This window comes from Eptatretus burgeri, chromosome 18 (assembly GCF_056783735.1).
Source record: "Eptatretus burgeri isolate ZD-2024b chromosome 18, Ebu_testis_v1, whole genome shotgun sequence".
Taxonomy (NCBI): domain Eukaryota; kingdom Metazoa; phylum Chordata; class Myxini; order Myxiniformes; family Myxinidae; genus Eptatretus; species Eptatretus burgeri.
In genome coordinates this window covers 15,248,200-15,271,497 of record NC_140978.1, presented here as the reverse complement: position 1 = coordinate 15,271,497, position 23,298 = coordinate 15,248,200, and the positions used below count along the sequence as shown (strand labels likewise).

Genomic DNA, 23,298 nt, shown 5'->3' with positions numbered 1-23,298 from the left:
AGGGGATGGGGTGGTGGTGGAAAGAGGGGACATGAAGTGGAGGGATGCTGATTCCAAATGTGGGGAAATATGCAAATGTTTTTTTTTTTTATAAACACCTTATGTATTATTTTTATGGCATGTCTTGGTCTTTTGGGAGCATCTCATTCGCAGAACTTTTTGAATGCTCCACTGAAGTGTTTTTTGTTTTACATTCCCCCATTATGAGATAACGCTATCTGGGTGCTTCATTCCTGCAGGTAGGTGCTTGGACAACGGTTAAAGGTCCATCTCACTCATAACCCTCTCCCACATCACATATTAAAAAACTCAAGTTCATCAAAATATCGGGTAAATCAGCCGATGGTGCTAAGTCACGAATCAGCTGCTTAAATAATTTATTTATTTATTCATTAGCAGCTTGTGGCTGCATCATTTTGGGGGGCCCTGCTGTGCTGCTCATGCGATGCCTCCACTACGAATAAGCTGGTGCTCATTTCGCCAACCTCGGAAGAATGATAGGTTAAGTCAACCCGAGGAAGAATTACAGGTTGAGTCAACCCACCTGGTGTTAATTCAAAAAAAGGAGTTTGAATTCAAGACCCTAAGATCTTACACCAGCCACTTTAACTGTTAATCCAACACCAGGCTTATCTGCTGCTCTTATATTGCAAATAGGTGATGATCAGGAGGAGTTTTATCGTGTGGAAATTTCTAATGAACATCAACTGTGGGGTCCAAAATGTAGGCCATAGTCACAATAATTGCAATTCCTCGAAGATCAACAGAATATACGAGTATACCAGGAAGCGCAATACAACTCAAGCAATTCCTCTGATCTAACCAGTCCGTTTTTTTTTTTTTGCCACAACCCATGCTGCCACAGCTTGCCTTCCCAAATTCCTCTTCCTTTAATCTATTCGATGCCCTTTTTGAATCGGAATTTTCTCACATCGTTGATTTCTTTTTTTATTCCTCCAAGTATGTTTATCATATATATATATATATATATATATATATATATATATATATATATATATATATATATATATATATATATATATATATATACATACATATACATATATACATACATATACATATATACACATACATATATATTCTCATGGTGTTGGCATTAATGGAACCTTTGTGTTTGCCATCTTTTGTTGTTATCGCATTTGTTTTTGAGCATTTTTACGTTTGCCGTGACATATCTATCACAACTCCCGTTGGGAGATCATCATTTACAGAGTGTCATGAAGATTTCATAGTGGTCATTGATTTTGAAAGGTCTTAATGAGGTAAGCCAAGTCGATACTAGTGTTTACAAACTTGTGAAAATCCATGAGACCATTGCACACTGCAGTTTTTTTAGTGGCAGTCCACAGCCAAGATCAGTGAGCATCGCCCAGTTGTGTTATTTTTTCTTTTCCTACCATTTTGCTTTGGATCTCAGTCTGAATATTCAGGACAGCAGGGTGTCCAAGAGGCTTCCCAAGAAACCTGAACAAAGATCTGCAACTACAAAATATTGTGTGAGTTCTTTATCATATCCGCAATGCAAACAGAGCCAAAGGCTCAACGTCCCTTCCCGAAGACAGACTATTCTACAAATGCTGTTTGTTAATCTCCTTGCTTATTGTGTCCAACTGTTGCCCCACTGTCAATTATTGCTGCCTTTGTACCCTCCATCACATCACTCTTCCCTAATCTTTGATCTTGTATAAAAAAAGTGTCTCATGCTGGTACTACAACACATGATAGCTTTGGTCATAAGTGATTCCACCTTGAATTAAACATAACTACAAGGGACCCGTGGAACATCCATGCAATGTAAAATGTGACTTCAAGTCCTCAACTTCCTCCTCCTCGCCTCAGAAACCCCACATAATCAACCCCCCTCCCTCCCAAATTCCAAGTCCTCAACCTCCACCTTACAACTCCAAGTCCTCACCTCATCCAGACAACCCTAAGGTGTCAATCCACTCTCCACTCCAAGCTTTCAAACCCTCTACCCATCCACCACCACAACTCCTCACAACCCTCCCCGCAACCGAAAGTCCACACCCTCTCAAAAGCCTCTACCTCCCCCTCCCCATGATGTTCCATCTTTGCTTGACCCCTCCAACCCCAAGTCTTCACCGAAGGCATCAATCCCCTCCACAATTCATGCCTTCAAACCTCTTCCCAACCTCCGAACACAACTCCTCAACCCCTCCCCCCAAACCAAAAGTCTTACCCCCCCCCACACCCAAAGCCTCCACCTCCCTCTCCCAATTCTTTCTCATCTTTTCTGTCCATCCCTCCCAAGCCCAACTCTGTCCTCTCCTCCTCACCCTCCTCCCACTCATAAAAGCAAATGGGCATTCTCAGATCGAAACAGTGAAATATTTAACGCTTTCCTCTAACCTATCATGCTATCACCGACTTCACAGAAACCTGTCACGGTCGTCTGTCCAAGTCACATTCCACAAAATATCCTCTGCTCCAACCTGACTGATCTCTCAATCCAGGCTGCTGCTGGCAGCCAGACATGATCTGTTTATCAGATTACTTCCTTTCACAGGACGTCTCTAACTCCTTAGTGTCTCTCCCTGGCTGTTGTCTCCTCTGGTTTGATCGACCTGAACCCAATTTTGGTGGCAGAGTTGCACTACACATCAATAACTCAGTTTACCTCTCTCATTATTATGCTCTTACACCTCCCAACCACCAGGAGTACCTTTGGCTGTGACATTACCTCTGCTCCCACTTCTTGTTTGGCTGTTTATTGTACCGTCCTCCAAACAGTGATGACTCCATTTACATCTCGCTATGACAACATTGATAGTCTTTTAACCACTCATCCAAACTCTCTCTTCCTCATACGCGGCAATTTCAATTGTCATCATGTAAATTGGCTGGGTGTTGGTACCTCTCACCAGCTATGGCATCTTAGCAAAAGACTTATGTGACTCCATGGAACTGACTCAATCTGTAAACTTTCCCATCCAGATTTCACTGAATGGCAAATCTCCCTCCTGGACTTTGTAATGATAAACTTCCCCACGAATGTATCCTGCTCTTCCTCTGATCCAATTGGTTCATCTGATCATGTGCTTGTGAAAGTCAACGTCTCTCTGCCTGTTCTCAAGTCAACTACCTCAATGCCAGCGAGTCTGGCAGTTTACTCAGGCAGATTGGCAGGGACTGCAAGCAGCCATCTCAATTGAGGAATCCACCCATCCATTGGGACCATACTCTATGCAGAGCATTGATGCTGCCTCAGCAGTCTCCTTGGCAATTGGGCACAATCTTGGACAGGTCACCACTCCGACACAGGATAGCAGCAAGCTGGTACTCATTTTGCCGACCTCAGAAGGATGATAGGCAGAATCAACCCCAACTTGTATTGATTCAACAGCCAAGGGGGACTTGAACTTAGGATCCAAGGATCCCAAGCCCACCACCCGAACCATTAATCCAACAACAGGCATTTCGTCAGGAATGGTCTCGCATATCTACTACCCCTGATGTGAAACTTTGCGACTGGACCAGATGGCACACGAGATCTCTGCCCTTTTCATCCTATCGTTTGTCCTTGGTAATCTTCCATCTGTGTGGAAATCTGATAATATCACTGCATTTCATAAAAAAAGTGCAAAAACTGATCCCCTTAGCTACAGACTTTTTAGCTTACTTCCAATCATTAGCAAGGTCTTGGAATCTGTCATTGCAGGTGATATGAAATCCTTCCTTTTCTCTGACAACCTCATACAAGATAACCAGTTTGGTTCAGACCAGGTCCCTCTACATCGGGCATGCTGCTTATACTCACCAACAATGGGTGGAAGCCCTTAATGTCAGAAATGAGATCAGAGCAGTTTATCTTAACATATCTCATGCTTTTGATGCAGTCTGGCATCCCACCTTGCTCTCCAAACTCTCTGCCAATGGCATCCAAGGTCAACTTCACACATGGCTCACTGACTTCCACTACTCCCAGAGCCAACATGTGGTTCTCAACATAATCCTTTCATCTCCTCTCCCTGTCAAGGCTGAAGTGGCCCAAGGCAGAATTCTGAGGCCAGTCCTATTCATGGTCTTCATTGATGATCTGTCTGACTCTCTGGAAAAAAATACCCTTTATCTATTTGCTGATGACTTCACCCTCTGCTGTGACATCCATCATCCCTCAGACAGGAAGGCTGCAGCCTCTTCCCTCTCTTCTGACATTGTCACAATCACAAGCTGTTCAAACACTTGGAATATCTTTCAATCTTAACAAATTTGACCCTCTCACTTTCTTCTTCTTCTTTCAGCTGCTCCCATTCGGGGTCGCCACAGCGGATCATGCGTATGATCCGCATAGTGATTTGGCACATGTTTTACGCCGGATGCCCTTCCTGATGCAACCCTGGTCACCTCTTACAACACGGATATGGTACACCTATTTAACAGCGGTATACCCCAGCCCAGTACACTGGAACTCATTTCGCCGACCTCGGAAGGATGACAGGTGTATTAATTCAGTGGCCCAACGGGGCTTGAACTCAGGACCTTTTGGATCCCAAGCCGCTGCCCTAACCACTGCGCCAACACCAGGCTTATTTTCACCCTCTCACTCTCTCTCTCTCCGAAATGGACCATATGACAAACACTCACTTCTACTTTTTAAGCAATCCTCTTGAGCAATTTCAGTCACTCAACCTCCAGTGTCACTTTTCGCCATGATCTTTCTAGGGTAAACTACATTTAAAAGATGTTTTTCAAAGCCAGTTGCTGTCTGGGCATCCTCCGTCATACAAAGTTCTTCCTTCATACACTTGAACTCTTATCTACTGTAACTAGATGGTCTTCATCTGCAGCCTTATGCAGTACTACTCTCTCCTCTGGGCTGGATCCCCTGTCTACACCTTGCTCAGCTTGATGCCATGGAAGCCAAGTCCTTCAAGATCATTGGAATCTCCTGCGCTGAAGCTGAGTCCGTTGGCCTATCACTTTCCCACTGCAGACAGGTTGGTGGTCTCTGTCTTATACCACCTCCTTTCTGCGATGCAGCCTTTGCTCTTTCTGTGCTTTATCCCAACTCACCACCCCCCCCCCCCCAAGGTTTCTGCTTGTTGCACATGGTCCACCATCAAACCCTTTCTGATGAAACTACCTAAATGTAGGATCACAGCTCACCTCCACTCATTCGTTTATCTTTTCTCCTGCCTGTGAAACCATCTTCCTCATTCTCTTAAATATCACTCTTCCCTCCATGTCCTCAAGACAGCAATTCACCACCATTTCAGATTATCACCAATCCAAAACAATTATCTTTTCTTCCCTCGCTAACACCCACACCCCACCCCTCCATAAGCCCTTCTCCTTCCAAACTTCCAGTTTTTTCTCTCCTGTGAGCTTCCTTCTGCATCCATCTTGTCCTTTCCTGACCCCTTATTTCTCCCCACACCCATTGTTTTTCCAAGTCTCCCACTATATACTATCCACAACAATATGTTAGTGTGACAAAGCTTAATTTCTGTGATTACTCTTGATTTTTTTTTTCTATTTGATTCTATTTGATTGTGATTAATTTCTGTGATTACTCGCCAGGAAAAGACGCTTTTGTTGACCATTGTCCTCTTTTCTTCTCTTACTAAAAGTGAATGACACAGCTTTTTGACAGCATTATAATACCCATTACAAGTTTGCCCGAGAGCGTGATGTTGTGGCTTTTCCTTGTGGTTGAAATTTAACCTGGAAAAGTGTTCAGTAAAGTGCTCCATGCGTTTAGTCTGCCGAAGATGTTTGAGAGTGATAAATATCCATGTCTGATTATCATGGGACTTGGATTAAAACTGGAAGATGCCAGGGTCCCCACACCATACAGACACTCGTGTATTAATGTGGTACTGGGAGGTGGTGTTGAAGCTGGGTCGGTAAGTTGCTGTGGTGTGCACTTTCACCCTTTTTTTTAAAATTGTGCAAACAGAACAAAATAGTGGATTTTAATTGGAATCTTAACGAGCAAATCAAGCAAAATATCTCCCCTGAATAAGGCCGAACCTCATCAGTATTACTTCATCGACATCCATTTGGGTAAGTGGTGAGTATTTCATCACAGTTAATATCGATCGTGAAAAGGTATATGATTTTTCAGATAAGCCACTTGTCTCGAGGTGCTTAACCTTTTCCTTGCTTCTGAAGCCACAATGTCAATTTGAGTGAACAGGTGAAAGATTTTTTTTTGTCAGTGATGACTCTCAGGATGTGGACACTTGAGAACTGAATGAAGATACTGTATTGACCTTGAAAGATCAAGGGAATATATCTGGAACATTTTTGGGGGAAATGTTCATGAATTGATAATTATGTGGTACAAGTGTTTCTTCTGATTTGTCCACCATAGAAGTCTGAAAAAGCTTTAACCAGATTTCATTTTACTGGTTCATAATTATTGGTGTTACAAGTGTTGATGAACACTGTGAGATCATTGGAGCAGTATAAATGTTTTTGGGAGCCCACCTCCTTATTTCCTTACTTCACACTTTGCACAATAACTAAGAAATCCAAGAATCAACTTTCAGGGATAAGTTTTTCACCATTAACCCAGACCGGCAGGTGAACACTTAACAACACTACAAGCCACATTAACACCAACCCAAGACTTCCAACGGAACTGTTGAACATGTGATTCTCACCAGGTGAAGTATACATGAAGATACCTTTCAACATATTTATTTGTTCAAATCAGAAATACAAATAACTGAAAAATATTCACCCATGCACAATATCTTTATTTCTATTAAACATAATTTCATTCAATTTGCTGTTTGTGGGTGGAAAAAAATCACCTTTTACGGTTCGCATCTGAGCAACTATGGAAACCTCGAATCATTATGATATTTACCTTTACCATCAAAGGTGAAGGAGGTTATGTTTTCACCCCTTTCTGACTGTTTGTTGGGTCGCCGAAATAGGTGACCCTTATTGTCAGTATTGGGTCGCCGAAATAGGTGACCCTTATTGTTAGTAATTCTGTCTGTTTGTTTGGATGTTTGTTCATTTGTCATCAGCATAATTGGTAGTAAACGTGGGCGGATTTTGACCAAACTCGGGTGGTAGGTACATATTATGACCAAGTGCTTTGTAAATTGTAATGGTTGCTAGGGATGCTTTGGTTCCCTAGCAACAACGAAAAACCTTCAAAATCGGTACCGTTCACGCGAAATAAATTCCGAAAGCCATTATCCCACGTAGGGTAATGAAATTTGGCAGGAATAATCTACAGGTGATGCTCTATCAAATATATTCCGGTTTTTGTGATATATGGAATACTTTACCCGCAGCGCCCCCTACAATTAGGGTAGGCGGAAAAATTGGCGAAAATTGAAAGCCCCCTAGCGACTAGGTGAGTGCATCAATACGAATGAAACTTTGCAGGTTCATGGTACTCAATGAGTACTACAACTTTGCCTCAGGACATATTGACCGATTTCGCTTCTGTCATGGGTCAAAGGTCAATTAGTGCAAAAATTGATAATATGCGAGAGCTGGAGGTGCCTTCGCGCCAAATGCTGATCCTCCTCGACCTAGGGTAATGGTCGGATGGTCATGAAAATTCACACTAATCATCTGGAATACATTGTGCACAAACGATCGAGCCGGATTTTCGATTTAGATCTTTGTTCACCCACAACACCCCCTCGAACTTTGGGGATTTCCGATGTCAAACCGCATTTTCGGTACTTTTCATTCTAATGGATACCGAGTAGTTATGATTAGATGTTACTGGATGAAATTTGATATGCATAATCTTAAGATGATTCCCTATCCGCTATATGACATCCATTTTGCTCTATGTCTTATAGTTTCCATGTTCGGCGACCCATCGCCACCTACCGGCTTGTCTGTTTGTTTGTCTGTTTGTCTGTTTGTCTACAGGATATCTCAAAAAGTTGGGGACGGATCCGGATGAAATTTTGTGGACAGTTCCAGTGTGTGACATGGACGAACTGATTGGTATTGGTGAATATCCGGATCCGGATCCGACTACTATAATTTTTTCAGTGATTCTTCACCGTTGAGAGATAGGGTGAAACCAATATATAGCACGATATTTCAAAAAGTTGTGGAAGTATTTGGAGGAAACTTAGTGGACAGGTTAGGTGTATGGCAAGGACTAATTGTTTCAATTTTCGTGAAGATCCAAATCCGAATCTGGATACGAGAAATATTTAATTTTTACAGTGATTCTTTGCCATTGAGAGATAGGGCAAAAAACGATTTGGTACTGTATAGCATGATATTTCAAAAATGTATTGGGCACGATATGTTATCGTGGATCAGTCATTATGTGGTGGAGGTATGCGCTCCACCGAGTGCTCTTCTATATTTTTTGAAAAAAGCCAAATTCACTTTCACCTTTGCCCTTATTTTCTTATCCTGCCCAAATTTATTTTAAAGCACAATCTCATATTTATCAAACATTAACTTTCATCTGTAAGGGGATATTCTCCAGATCTTTATATGAAGCAAGATCATATTTAAGTCTATCAGTTTTGAGGGCTGGTGTTGGAGACCACGCACACTCTTGATTGAGTCTCTGGGCGCTGACGACAGCTCAGAAACATTTTCATGGATAAAAACAAATTAATTCCAGGGGAAGAAATTCTCACTCTGCACCACTATGGGAATTGAACCCACACCAATGAGAGAAATGCAGAAAGGCTTTACTGACCCCATCACCCAAGCTACTCAGATATGCTGGGGCAAGCGAAATCGCTTGACAAATCAAACTGAATTATTAAAGTTCCTCCTACTATTATTTCTTTTGGTGAATATGCTTTTGATCTAATAAAATATTTCCAAAGGAGCCAATCTATTTTTTTTATATTCATATGATGAGATGGCTTTTTGTTTACCACATTCTTATATTTCTTGATATCATTTTTGAAATATTCTATTATTCCTTTTTCTTTTTCAACAATTTATAGAATTATTTCACTTTCATAGAAATGCATTCTCAAAATGTTTTGTGTATGGTGGTTGCAAATTATCCATTTGCTCGAAAATTGTTTCATTAAGAGGTCATTTATCTTTTTGAAACATATTTCCATATGCTCGGTGGTTACCACCAAATATAGGGCGTGCTCAAATAACCAGCCCACAGAATGGCAGCATCCACTCCTCGAGGAACAGACCTGGTTGTGGCCTGGAATATTAGTGGTGGGTCTAACCAGGACCTTTGACCAAATACTTCTAAAGCATAACTTGTGATACAATCTCTGTGATGGTAAACTAACTATTTGTTTACAATTTGCACAATTTAACCAATTTGCTTAGATTACCTTAAACCAATCTTTTACAACACAGTACACACTTATGCAAAATCAACAGTTCACTTAACTGTAACAGTTCACATGAATGGCTTGACAGATAAGCAAGCCTTGCAGAAATGATCCCCCAAATCAAGGGTTCAATGTCGATAGAACTGAATCATTCCACATTGAAACTGAATCTCCAAAGACCTCAAGCACCTGTGACCCACAGAATGGCCTTGTATAGAAAGGAGGATCTCCCTGAGTGGAAAAACAAATAATCACAGAGATGTGACCTCACAGTATCTCTCTGACTTGCTCTTTCCATTATTAACACCACACATTGATCTCTCTTTTCTTACGGCTCTGCTTCCTCCATTTCTCGACATGATCTCTGCGTCTCTTGGTCCACCCACTTTTATGTCTATCATTCCTGGTCCTAAACCTCATCCCTCAAAGGCCAATCACACGGTGGCTCATGGCCTCCAAATACCTGTTCCATAGAAGATGACTGCAGCTGACTGACCTTCATGATTGGTTGCCTTACGTGCTGGCTGTAACTTATAACAACTGAGTTCACATTTCACTGCTCTTTGCTTAACTAATATTGCAAATACGAAATGATGATATCACAAAACAATAATAATCATACGTCATAAATTTTAAGTCCGATAACATAATGTTTGCATCATCAACAATTCCGATCAATCAAAGCAAAACATGTCACCAAATACCCCCATTGATTGCCGAGAGAAAAATGAGGTTATAGAGTAGTGATGGTGCCGATACTTAGTGTCAATTAATTATAAAAAAAAAAACATAAAACCACTGGACCTGCAACTGATCTGGGCCCTGATCTTTTTTTTTTTGGAAACACTGTCGAGGCTCATATAAGAGCAAACATACAGAACATATAACAAAGGGAGCAGGAGACAAGAGGGGCAGGAGAGGGTAGTACAAAGCAGTGGAGAGCAGAGAGATGGAGGGGAGGAGGCTTTGGGTGCAGGGGAGGGTAAGATGTGGGAGGAGAGGGAGGAGGTAGGGCGTGTTGTTGACAGTGTGTGTGGGATTGCAGAAGAGCCAGACGAGGAGGAGGACAAAAGGCTCGGTTGTGATGGGATGAGGCACTGTAGGGAGGAACAAGAGGGGGGCCAGAGAGAAGTTGAAGATTGGAGGTGGTGGAGGAATGAGTTGGAAGAGTGAAGGCAAAGGAAGGAGGCAGCATTGTGGATTAGAGGGGGGCTACTTTGAGAATGGGAAGTGAGAGGGGGATTGGAGGGAGAAGGGGAAGAGGGGAGAGTTGAGGGAGGAGGGTGAGTGGGGGAGTTTTTGTGAAAGGTGAGAAGGAAGCTTGGAGGGAAATAGAGTGAAGGTTTCTTTGAGAGCGAGGGGTGAGAGGGAAGCTTTGAGAGGGAGGGGAGACAGCGAGAGCAGGTATGGCCATGGGGCAGGAGGGTGGGGGGAAATGTGGGGAGACGGGAAGGAATGAGTTGGAAGGGGGAAGGCAAGGGAAGGAGGCAGCATTGTGGATTAGAGGGGGGCTACTTTGAGAATGGGAAGTGAGAGGGGGGATTGGAGGGAGAAGGGTAAGAGGGGAGAGTTGAGGGAGGAGGGTGAGTGGGGGAGTTTTTGTGAAAGGTGAGAAGGAAGCTTGGAGGGAAATAGAGTGAAGGTTTCTTTGAGAGCGAGGGGTGAGAGGGAGGGGAGACAACGAGAGCAGGTATGGCCATGGGGCAGGAGGGGGGGGGGTTATATGCACACCTTCAGGGTTTTCCGTCCCCTTGGTGTATGTATGTAGTGTGTGGTTGCAGTGCGTTCTCGAAAGACTGCAATCCAGGGTCATGATTGAACGAACAGGTCAGTTACCACTCAAATGTATCTTTATCAGTTGCTGTCTGTGACTTCTGAGTGGCGTTACAGTGATCACATCAACAGCGTAACGTTTTTGAAACTTGTATTTCAAATGAGCAGATACAAAATCAAATGAAGAAGTTCACCATTACATGCAACGTCCAACTCAAATTCCCACATTGTTATTTCCACCCCCCAGTGTCCCAGTCCTGCCAGCTCAACTCACGTGTGTTCACCTCTTCCTTTGGGGCTGTCAAAGCTTCGATTCCCGACACAGTGTGTTCTCTCATACACTGGCCTTTCCACGATGATTCAAGAGCTCAAATGAATTATTTCCTGAAACGCAATCTTAATGAGTCTTGATTATCCTGATTGTAATCGGCTCCACATATTAATGAGGAATATAATGGGCTCCGCACTCCACACATTCTTATGAGGAGGTTGGTGGCAGGATTTGCACTCCGGCCACGATAAAACCCTTCATTCCGCAAAACACAAAGACGCAAAGAAATCTGGGAACTCACTCCGTGGGAGTACCTCCTGTACAGCTTCCCTTCGCAGGGCAGCTCACAAGATGATGGGATTGGGGCAAAGCCTTCGGAACACCCAATCTTTGAGGATAGGAGGGAAACCACGGGGTAACATCCCTGGGTCAGATTGTGGGAGAGTGTGTCGGAGTGGTGCTGAGGTGTCGTCCACCAGACGGCGGTCTCCTTGGGTTAACCTGAGGCGGTCTCTTCAGGTGGGTGCCTGGAATGTCCTATCCCTAAGAGAGGATGATCACCAGTCTCTGTTATCATCTGAGCTCAACCGTTTGGACATAGGTATTGCAGCACTCTCTGAGGATTGGGGACCGGATTGCGGCGAGATCGTGGTGGGTGGTTACACCTACTATTGGTCTGGTCGATCTGATGGTTACCATACTCAAGAAGTTGCTGTAGCTGTGTCCAATAAGCTGACCCCAATGAAAATTGAGGTAACATCGGTCAACGAGAGTATTATGAGATGAAGGATTCGTCACTCATGAGGTGTCATTTCCCTGGTCTCTGTCTATGCTCCGACTGAGGCGAGTGACCTCACCGTGAAGGATGCATTCTACGCCACGCTCGAGTCTGTGGTTGATCAGTGCCCCAGACGAGATACACCTCTACTCTTGGGGGATTTCATTGCATCGACTGGAAATGATAGGGATGGTTATGAGACATGTGTTGGTCCCGATGGGTCAGGAAATATGAACCAGAATAGCATGAAGTTGCTTGACTTTGCAAGACGTCATGGACTTAGGGTGGCTGGTTCATGGTTTCAGCGCCCACAAGATCACCGCTAGACTTGCTAATCCAACGCTGGTGGTGTGGCAAAGGAGATTGACCATGTCCTTGTTGGTGGTCGCTGGAGGATGACCCAGAATTCAAGGGTTGACCGGAGTGCTCAGTTCTTCAATACTGACCACCGGCTTGTTGTAGCAACTCTAAAGCTGCACCTTAAATCCGGGAGAATGGTACCATCCCAGCCTAGGCTGGATGTTGGCAAGCTCAAGGATGAGAGGGTAGCTGAGGAGTTTGCGAACAGACTGAGTGGATATTTGGGGGGACTGGGTGCTTTGGGGGGGGGGTCCCGAAGAGTTTTGTAGTGCCTTCAAGACCACCGTCCTTGATGTTGCCGGTGGATGTATTGGAACTCACCGCAGGGCAAAGAAGAATTTTGTCTTTCAAGGGACACTGGATGTCATTGACCAGAGTCGCAGGGCCAGGCTGAATGGCAAAACTGAGCTGTTCAGAGAGCTGAGGCGTAAAACTGTACGTGCACTAAGGGTGGACAAGGATGCCTATGTGCGAGGAATCTGTGAGGTGGTAGAGCATCACCTGTGGACAGGTGATTCTCGGCCCGCTTACAGGGGAATTCGGGCATTGCATTCATCCAAGCCCTTCCATCAGAGCGCTGCAGTTAGAGCAGAGAGTGGTAGGCTCTTGACAGAGGAGTCTGAAGTGAAGACCTGCTGGGCCGGTTACTTTGAGCGGTTGTACCAGGCTGATCCACCAGCTTTTGAGTTGGACGTCAAGGGTGTTACAATCCCTGTTGCTGACCCTCCAATCAACTGTGGTCCACCTTCGCTTGTGGAAACACGGGCTTCGGTGAATCGGTTGAAATGGGGTAAAGCTCCATGGATCTGTGGCATCCATGCTGAACTTCTCAAGGCTGGTGGAAATGCTGCACTCGTGTTGTTGCATGCAGTTTTGTGCTCTGCCTGGAACACAGGCATCATCCCAACTGATTGGAAGAGGGGCCTTGTTGTCCCTCTCTGGAAAGGGAAGGGTGATCGCCAAGACTGCAAAAACTACCGAGGGGTGACGCTGCTCTCAGCGCCGGGCAAGGTCTTTGCTCGGATAATTCTTGATAGGGGTCGCCACCATCTGCTTGAACACCAGCGTCCAGTGCATTCAGGCTTTACACCAAAGAGGTCAACGATTTTTTTTTTGTTTTGTATACCTTGGTCGAGGCTCGTATGAGAGCTAACACACAACTCACAGCAAGGAAGCATGAGACAAGAGGGGCGGGAGTGGAAGGGACAAAACAGTGGGGAACAGACACATTAGGTGAACTGTGGAAGGGAGAGGGATGGGGATGGGACGGGGAACATGGCGAAGAGAAGATAGACATTTCAGGGACTTTCAGGAAGGAAAGCAGGAGAAATGAAGGAAGTGGGCTTGGGTGGATTATCGGGGGTAGAAAAGATCGAGGATTTGGATGGGGGAAGATAAGAGGTGGTGGTGAACAGCTGTTTTGAAAGCCTGGAGGGAAGAATGGGAAAGAATAGAGTGAGGAAGTTTATTCCAAAGGCGGGAAAAAGAGGAATGAAAGAGTGAAGATGAGCAGTGATTCGTGATTTTGGTAGTTTTACCAGAAGGGGTTGTTGGCGGACCTTGAGCGTCCTGTGGAAATGTGGTGGGGACAAATCGCAGAGAGAGCAGGGGGGGCAAGGCTGGAGAGGAGTCGGTAGAAGACAGAAAGACCACCGACCAACCTGCGGTGATTGAGTGAGAGGCCCAAAGACTCAGCTTCATTGCGGGAGATGCCGATGATCTTAAATGCCCTGGTTTCGACAGCGTGAAGCTGAGAAAGGTGGGAGGCAGGAGCACCAGCCCAGAGGGGAGAGCAGTACTCCATCAGGCTACGGACAAAAGCTTTGTCAGTGGTCAGGAGCTCAAGAGGGCCGAGGAAGGACTTAGCACGACGGAGGATTCCCAGTCGGCGACTGGCTTTTGAGGCGAGGTTGGAAATGTGACTTTCCCAGGAAAGGTCATGGCAGATAGTGAGACCTAGAAGCTTGAAAGAAAAGACTTCTTCCAGAGGATTGTTGAGAAAGTGGATGGGGGGGTTTTGTAAACGGTCCTTTCGAAGAGACATAGTGAGAGTGTGAGATTTGTCTGGATTGAAAGACATGTTCCACGTGTTGGACCAGTTTGTGATTTTATCCAGATCTGCAGTGAGCGAAGAAGCTGCTGCTTGCCGGTCTGAGGGATGACAGATGGTACGGCAGAAGGTGGAGTCGTCGGCAAAGAGAAATAGAGGATTTTCCAGAGAGTCCGAGAGATCATTGATGAAAACCAGAAAAAGAACAGGGCCCAGAACGCTACCTTGAGGAACTCCAGCCTGCACAGGAAGAGGGGATGAAAGAACTCCATTTAGGGCCACACGTTGACTGCGACAGGAGAGGAAGTCTGCGAGCCATGAGTGGAGATGGCCTTGAATACCATGGGAAGAGAGTTTGGTGAGTAGGGCAGGGTGCCAGACTGTGTCAAAAGCACGTGATATGTCCAGGGATACGGCTCGGATTTCCTGTCTGGCATTGAGGACCTCCATCCATTGATGGGAGAGCAGAAGCAGCATATCCAGGGTAGAGTGACCTTGTCTGAAACCAAATTGATGATTGGAAATCAAGCCATTGGAGAAGAGGAAGGATTTCATATCTGAGGCGATGATGGATTCCATCACCTTGCTGATGATTGGGAGAAGGCTGATTGGTCTGTAGTTATAGGGATCTGTTTTTGCACCTTTTTTATGCAGGGCAGTGATGTTAGCAGATTTCCAAGCAGATGGCAGATGACCTTGGGCAAATGAGAGGGTGAATAGAACAGAGAGAGGGTGAGCAAGAGCAGAAGAGCAGGCTTTGAGGACACGTGGGCTGATGCCGTCTGGACCGGTTGCAGAATCTGACTCGAGGTTTGAAAGCAAGCTCTCCACCTTGTCAGGAGAAAAGGATACAGAGTCCAGGGACAGTTGGGTGCGACTGGGTAAAGTGGGTAGAGATAGTGATGGGTTTAGGACACAAGATTTAGCTGCAAACACCGAGTTTAGACATTCAGCTTTATCACGTGTGGAATCAGCAGTGCGGCCATTTGAGGTAAGGGAGGGGATGGAGGGGGAACATACACCAGAAACAGATTTGATTAAACTCCACCAGGATTTTGAGGAGGGAGAGAGGTTTGAGAGTTCAGACTTGAGATGAGAAATATGTTGTTTTCTGGCTCTCCTGAGGGTAGATACACACTTGTTCCGAGCTTTGTGGAAAGAACTGAGATTGCCCTCAGTTGGGTTTGCTTTCCATGAGGCAAAGGCAAGTTGTTTCAGGACAACTGCCTCACCACAAGCTTCAGTAAACCAAGGGCGGGAGGAAGGGTAAGACAACTGAACACGAGAGGGGATAAATCTGTGATTGGGAGAGGGAGAGGGAGAGGGGATTGACCGTATCCTTGCTCTTCAGATCCTCACCGAACGCAGACGAGAGTTTCCGCAGGGGCTGCTCACAGCCTTTGCTGATCTCTGTAAAGCATTCGATTCAGTGAATTGGGATGCCCACTGGAGGATTCTTGGACTTCATGGGGTGCCACCAAAACTGATCTATCTGATGTCTGAACTCTACTCTGGTGCTGAGAGTGCTGTGAAATGTGGTGGTACCATCTCTGACTTATTTCCAGTTTTTACTGGAGTTCATCAGGGGTGTGTACTGGCCCCCACACTTTTCAGCACGTGTATGGACTGGATTCAAGGGGGGATGTCGGAGAGATCAAGCTGCTGGCGACGAAGGTGTTTGCGGTCTAAGAACCTGGCGAAGGTGGTGGCGATGTCGAAGATCGTGCCGGCCTTGGTGGTGCAAAAGTTGGTGACGATGACGATAGTGATGGTGATGGCGATGGACAAGGAAGAAGGTGGCCAAGGTGGTGGCCTTGCTCCGTGGCCAAGGTGGTGGCCAAGGTGGTGGCCAAGAAGGTGGCCAACAAGGCGGCAAGATCACATGGTGGTCTAAGAAACAGCTTGGTGGCCAAGATCGTGGCAACGGCAACGGCAATGGCAATGGCAAAGGCAAAGGCCACGATGGCAACGGCAATGGCAAAGAACGAAGGTGGCAAGATCGTGCTGGTCAACATCGTGCTGGGCAACGCGGTGCAGGCCAATGTGGCCAAGGTGGTGGCCAAGGTGGCGAAGGCTAACAACGTGGCCAAGGCGGCGAAGGCCAGTGAAGGCCAAGAACGATCGTGCGGCCCGGAAAGGTGAGCAACAGCTCGGTTTCCTTTTTTTTTTTCTTTTCTATTGTCCCTTTCTCACCTGGGAAAGGGACACCATCAGGGGGATGCGGCGCGGGCTCCACTGGTGCTCCACAAGTTCCCTGGTGCAGAGCTGGTCATTGCAAGCTGTTGGGGTTGACAGTAGAGCAGAGCAGAGCAGATAGGAGCGGAGCGGTGTCGGTTCGTGGAGACTTTCCGCCAGTACACACCCCTGACGAACTCCAGTAACAACTAGAAATAAGTCAGAGATGGTACCACCACATCGTTTGGGAATGTCCAGATGTCGGACCTTGATTTCGCAGATGATGCAGTCATCTTGGCAGAGACTTTAGATATCCTTTTGGGGGCTTTTGAGGTGCTGAATGAGAAGTCAGAGCTGCTGGGATTATGGGGTTCCTGGGTCAAAAGTAAGATCCAGCCTTTCATTGACATCTTGGATGCTGCATTCCTGTCTGAACCTGTTTGCGGCGAGGATGTTGAGGTCACGGAGAGATTCACTTACCTTGGCAGTGATATTCATGTCTCTGCTGGCTGTGAGTCAGAGGTCACTACATGTCTGGGTCAGGCCTGGGGAGTCATGGATTCACTGGATCATGGGGTATGGCGGTGCCGGTACCTGTGCAGGAGGATGAAAGTCTGAGTCTTCAGGTCCTTGGTGCTTCCAGTCTTGCTCTATGGATGGGAGACTTGGACTCTGACCAAGGATCTGAGACGGAGACTTAATTCCTTTTGTACCAGGTCTCTTCGGAGGTCTTGTACCAGGTCTTGGCTATCGCTGGTCGGATTTTGTGTCCAATTAGTGGTTGATGAGAGAGACTCAAATGAGATTTGCTACCTGTATAGTCCATGAGCATCAGCTGCGGCTGTATGGACATGTGACTCGTTTTCCTGATGCTGATCCTGCTCACCAGATTCTCTCAGCGAGGGAGCCTCGTGAGTGGAGGAGGCCAATTGTTCGACCACATGCCTCATGGTTGCAGCAGGGTGATCAGCATCTCATGGAGATGGTAATGGGCCAGGCATCTGCCTGGGGGATGGCCCGGTGGAGGCCCATGGAGTACCAGCAGAAAGTGGACACAGCGATGCACTGCTCCAGTGCTTGCTCCCATACCTGACCTGACCCATACATTTCCTCAAAAAGTAAGCAATAACCATTAGTATCTACAACCTCTGCCTTTCAGTGAGAAAAACGTATCTTTGAGATATTATTGTTTCCTTTTGGGTGTTCATGTTAAATGCATAGATTTTATTCAAGTTTTTGAAGTATGCCTTAAAATGATAATCTAATTTAAAATACCTTCTGATAAAAAATACTAATAAGACTCTGAATAATCTTTGTTACCCCAACTTATACTCTGAACTTGTGGGAAGGTGGTGGGAGGGATGGAGTGGGAAGGGGGAATATGCCATCCATAGAGGCTGAATTTTCTCACCCTTCCATTATGCATGAACAGGTTATTATCCCGCGTTGGACTTCGTCCGAAATGGGGGCTTACGGATTTGGTCTCGAGTTTCGTGTTCGTATGAGTGTAGGTGCATCTGTGCATCTGCTACCATATCTCAGACAAGTATGGACCGATTTAGTCATACGTGGCAAAAAACAACACATGATGTTAACATATGCACGACATTTTTTTGTTGAGTTCAGATCCAATGATGTTAACTGGCGTCCATTTTTTTTTTTCAACGCAATGTTGAACAAGTCCTCAACCATTTCTCAGACATGCATTCTCTTAAGGCCCGGTCACACCTTGACGTTTTAGCCTACGTATGCCGATTTTTGAATTTTTTTTCTAAAACGCTGGCACACGTTGAATACGTTATGGGTAAGTTTTGATAACATTGAGAGCACGCTGAAAAACACTGCCATACGTCGTTGTACGTTGGCTTTAAACGTTGTACTTTTTGGTTGTCCTCAAATTTTTTCATGCTTGAAATTTCACGACGTATGCCGGCGTATGACTCACACGTTCCGCTACACTGGCCACAAGTTGTATGCACGGTCTGCGATCGTTGACAGACGTCAACACATGCTACTTGTAAGTTAATCATAAGTTGAGACACGCCGAGGTAATGTTTCGTGTACCCGAAACTTATTTCTAACCTATGATTAAAGTGTTGTTGTCACATTAAGCGATTGTTGCCACACATCGACAGACGTTACTTATAAGTTACTCATAGGCTGAAAGACGTCGGTATAATGGATCGTCCTTGCATCAGCGTCCACGGCCACGGCCAGGACACTTATTTGCAGCATTCTTCAAACTTTTCTTTGGCATGACGAGGATGTTCACACTTCGATGTCCAGCTTGGCTATGATTCCAATTGTCCATTGGCAGCGTCTATTTAAAATAGTCGAGTTTGAGCGTTTTAACACGTTCAGAAGAAACGCTTCAAATTTCAAAACCCCAGCGTCAAAAAACAAAGGCGAGTGACAGCAATTTAAACCGTTCATTGTACACAATGAAAATAGCAGAGTGGTACCGTTTAAAAGTCGTTGAGTGTAAAAAAAAATCCAATTGTTGAGCGCAAGCGTCTACTTTCAATCGAGGAGATGCAGCCATTTAAATCGTTGAGTGGCAGCCTATGAATAGCAAACCCCACGTCACCGGCAAAGATAAACTGCCGCACGATATGGATAAGTTAGGCTATCGTTGGGCATAGTTTGTGAACGCCGGCTTCACGATAATTATTCGTTGGTATATCGTATCTATAAGTAATCAAAGCGCTCTATGCACATTATTAGTTCATTGTGCATTTGTCCAACCCGTTATGAATAGACCTAGATCGTAAAAACAAGCTATAGCTCATTGTTGAAAAAGCCCCATAAAAAATTAGCCGCGAAGAACTTCGAACAATGGTGAAAAGATGTCTCCTACCCATGGACACGCGGACGCAAGGAGGATCCATCATAACCCACACCCTCCCCTTTACAATCACTTACTACTGCCAACATGAACAAACTACTACTAATACTAATACTAATACTGATACTGATACTGATACCGTTACTGCTGACATGGACATCGACTCAAAAAGAACTCGAAAACACTGTTGGGTTCCCCTTTTATGAGCAGCATTTTTATATACCAATTCCCAAAACCGCTGGGAACAAGTCTTTATATGGCAGTTGTAAGCTAGAAACACGTTAATTTTTTTTTTGTTGTCGACCGGAAGACGTCATTGGAATACGTCTACATACGTTGATGTGTGTTGAGACTACGTAAAGAATTGGTTCAAAGCACGTCAGACATAAGTTAGAAATAAGTTTCGCGTAAAAAAAGACATTATCGCGACGTGTTTCGACTTATGAGTAGCTTATAAGTAGCCTTTGTGGTCGTGTGTAAGCGTCCACATATCGTGTGTAAAACTTATCCCCATCGCATGCGGAATTTGTGTCATACGCCAAGTACGTCGTAAAATTTTGAACATGTTAAAAATTTCTTGACGTACTCTACTTACTACGACGTATGATAGTGTACTTTAGCGTTCTACTCACGTATACCAAACTTACTCATACCGTATTTGACGTGCCCCAACGTTTTAGACACATTTTTCTGAGGTCGGCATACGCTGGCAAGATCGCCAAGGTGTGACCGCGATGTTGACACTTCCATTTCTACGGCAGTTATGATTCGAATCGTTGTGCGTCAGCCTTCTAATAGGCTACGTCACGACATCGTCGGCGATGCATGCAAAGCGCTATGCCTAAATTAGACTATCGTTGGGCATCTGTTGTGTAGGCCGACAACAGGTTCAGCATTCGTTGGTATAAGTTATCTATAACACAACGAAACGTTCTGTGTCCGTTACCAATGCGTTATACATAAGACCAAGTCGCTATGAATACGTCCGAATCTTTAAAAAAAAACATCAAAAGTTCAACGTAAGCCAGCGTTTTACATACATTTTAATACGTTGCCATCGCTGGCTAAAACGTCAAGGTGTGACCGGGCCTTTATATTGTTCAAACTTGGCAAACAGACGAAGAATGATGGCTTACACATGCACTTCATTTTTTTTTAACATCAGATCCAAGATAACTGAATGACGGCTATTTTCTTACTTAAATGTGTTCCCAACCATTTCTCAGTCATGCATTTACCAATCTTGTTTAAACTGGGCACACAGATAAGGAATGGTGAATTACATAAGCACTTCATTTTTTTTTGAGATAAATTCCAAGATGGCGGACTGGCGGCCATTTTGGTTATATATAACTCTATGTTGAACACGTCCTTAACCATTTTTCGGATATGCATTTACCGATGGTGTTCAGCTTGGCACACACACACACACACACACACACACACACACACACACACACCGTCATGGCAGACATGGGCATGTCATTCTTTTTCGACATCAGATCGAGAATGGCCGACTCGCGGCCATTTTACTTGTAAAAATCCCGATGTTGAACACATCCTCAACCATAACTTTGACATGCATTTACCAATGTTGTTTTAACTTGGCAGACAGATAAAGAATGAAGGCTTACACATGTTTGTCATTTTTGTTTCACAGTCACTTCCAAGATGGCCAATTAGCGGCCATTTCAGTTGTTTAAAAAAACCCGATGTTGAACACGTCCTCAACCATTTCTCCGACATGCATTCACCAATGTTGTTCAAACTTGGCACACGGATAAATAATGTTGGTTTACATATGCATGTGATTCGCTCTTGACATCACATCCAAGATAGTCGACTCGCGGCCATTTTAGTTGTAAAAAAAATACCAGATGTTGAACACGTCCTCAACCATTTATTGGACATGGATTTACTGATGTTGTTCAAACTTTGGAAACAGATAAAGAATGATGGCTGACATACACTCATCTTTTTTTTTTTTTAGAGATCAGATCCAAGATGGCCGACTGGTGGCCATTTTCTTACTTAAATGTATCCCCCACCATTTCTCAAACATGCATGGTCCAATTACATTACATCATTGCCTTAACATGCTTCTCACCTTATTTTGTGATTTTCTCAAAGATGGCCGACTGGTAGACTGGTGGCCATTTTAGTTGAACATAAATATGGGTTCTCCCTTTAACTCCATACAGCAAAATTATGAAAACAATGGGGGCTGTGGCATTTTATGTCTTTTTTACTTGTTCTTCTCAATTTCAGTATTTCCAACTGATTACTTTATAATGAGGTATAAATTATGCAGTTTTCCTCTGGCACTTCGACATTCCTTTTATAACTTGCACTGATTTTGTTTTTCATGTTGGCATCTTGTTTTTAAGAATAATATGTCTAAAATTCATTTTAGTTCAGCCTTCTACTTAATGTCTCATATGTTAAGATGAGATGTGTATTCACTCCGACTCAATGCCATTTAATTGATAAATAACTTGTTTCTTTACCTGTCAAAGCATTACAATCCCCAACCAACAATTTATTTTCATTCTCATGATTTTAAGTTGAAGTCTAATATTCAGCCTGTCCATCATTTTTGCATTATCACAAATTCCACTTTTCCCTTTCCTTGGAACTGCTGCAGTAAAACTATTTCTTTGTTTTATATTAATGTTATACAGATTGTCCAAAAATTACTGTTCCAAAGTCAAGCTACAGTTCCAAATTCAAGCACTGTTCCAAATTTTGCCCATTCTTCACGTGAGTTTGAGTTCCAGTCAAAGATGTGTGCCAATCACAGTTCAACTCCAGCCACAGTACGAACCACTCCAGCCACAGTTCGAGACATGCCAACTGCAGTATGAACTGCAGGGCCACTCACCAGCAAACTAATTGGTGCACCATGCTGTGCCTCACAGATACCTCAAGGGAAACCCTCCTCATCTTCACCTCCCCATCTGTCTCCTCTAGCATGTTTGAGGCGCTGTGAATACGATCTTAGTAGGATAAGCATTGAGTCAGTATGTACCTAGATTTATAAGAGCACTGTTGGTTCCTGTACTCTTTTCTCTTTTATTGTTTGTCATACTCCAAAATTATTATTGTTGAATTACAGTATTTTTAATTATTGCTGCTGTGAATTTGAGCTAATAATTGACTCTCTGGCATAATTAAATTATCATTAAAATGAACGTGCATTCGGTGCACAGTACTGATTATTTCATTATTAACCCCCCCCCCCCCCAACACAGGGTGCCTCATGATGCGTGTGAGTTAAAACGCCTCCATTTGGCATCTTGGAACTTTATCTCTGGCAGTCTTGGTTCACCTGTCGCGGAGCCCCGGTTCCATTACGATATCAAAGGTTGTTCCTGTTTATATTCCAGTGTGATTTTTTGACAATGTTTCTTTTGAAGTAATCCTCCTTTTGGTGGTAACATTTACATCCCAAATACAATCAATCACATCCATTTTGCTAGTATAAATATTTGGAGGATAACTATTCTCCAACAAAAGTTGACACCTCATGAATCTCTTAAAACTCTGACTCTCAATAAACTCCAAAAAAGGATTCTGTCATTCTTCCATGGAGAAAAAATGAGGAGTTCTATTTTGTGTTGTGTCTGATTGATTGTAACTTTTTTATATTTTCATTGGGTATCTTTAAAACATTTTATAGCATTCAAAATATTTCCCACAGAAAATGTCGCTGAGCATATTTGATCCAATTAGTTTTGGGGATGGAGG

At 44.3% G+C, this 23,298-nt stretch overlaps 1 long non-coding RNA gene across 1 annotated transcript; it reads left to right on the top strand.

Annotated features, from left to right (window-relative positions):
* Positions 1 to 1,421: 1,421 nt before the first annotated feature.
* Positions 1,422 to 23,093, top strand: LOC147008641 (uncharacterized). The gene is made up of 3 exons (XR_015053222.1): positions 1,422 to 1,517; positions 18,139 to 18,252; positions 22,803 to 23,093. It is a non-coding gene; the product is annotated as an uncharacterized LOC147008641 (long non-coding RNA).
* The last annotated feature ends 205 nt before the right edge of the window (positions 23,094 to 23,298 follow it).